Raw genomic sequence first — 929 nt, 5'->3', positions numbered from 1 at the left:
TTTTTTTTTACATGCAGTAGACGCTAACATAAGCCCTGGCTTTGTCGCTTATGTCATGTCACTGCGCACTGTGTTTTTCACCAGCTCACAGCCCTGATGCCATAAGCAGTTATAATACTGTTTTTAAATTCAAGGCTATTTTTATATTCAGTATACTGCATTGCTGATCCATCTATCTCTCTACTCCCTTCCCTCCTCTCCCTCTTCACTTGATTGGAAGCTTCAATACCCCGATTGGATGAAGGATGCATTGCAGTCATAAGGATACATATTACATTGCATTTTAATCACATATCTATTGATCTGGACCTGCTTAACGTCCTGATTATTGCAAAACCAGTGTTGCTGATAGCAATATGGCTGTCTAGAGTAGGATGTGCATCTCATATCAAAGCCATCTACACACATCAACAGTTGCACCATGTGACTGTTTGCTTCTGATTTCAGTCTCAGATTACCAAATAACCTCTTCAACTGAGGCTCTGGGATGGTGTCATTGTGTCAGAAAAAAAAAGAATCCACAAGGTTTCTGAATTCCATGGCGAACCAGGCCGCAAAGGAAACTAAAAATGTCTGAGGACCATTTTGCAATCAAACCATGCACCCCCTATAAACATGAGGCTGTAGAGCTGTTTCCTTAAGTCCAAAAACAACCTGGAGACAAACATTGTGCAATCTACCGAATACCCAAAATACCCAAAACATCCACAGATATATGGCAGGTCACCAATCAGTGTCTTCATGTTGATATTGATGTATCAAAAACAATAGTGCTAAAAGAATATCAGATATCAATATATAGATAACTATAAGACAAATCTGGGTATTTATATAAATGTCTATCTATCTATCTATCTATCTATCTATCTATCTATCTATCTATCTATCTATCTATCTATCTATCTATCTATCTATCTATCTATCTATCT

General features: G+C 37.6%; 1 protein-coding gene across 2 annotated transcripts in view; it reads left to right on the top strand.

Annotated features, from left to right (window-relative positions):
- nptx2a (neuronal pentraxin 2a) overlaps nucleotides 1-929 on the top strand; it is a 13,790-nt gene that overhangs the window by 1,650 nt on the left and 11,211 nt on the right. The gene's annotated exons all lie outside the window — the stretch shown is intronic.

The sequence above is a fragment of the Pundamilia nyererei genome, unplaced genomic scaffold (assembly GCF_000239375.1).
Source record: "Pundamilia nyererei isolate P.nyererei 1_Seehausen unplaced genomic scaffold, PunNye1.0 scaffold00059, whole genome shotgun sequence".
Taxonomy (NCBI): Eukaryota; Metazoa; Chordata; class Actinopteri; order Cichliformes; family Cichlidae; genus Pundamilia; species Pundamilia nyererei.
This window is presented reverse-complemented; position numbering and strand designations above follow the sequence as displayed.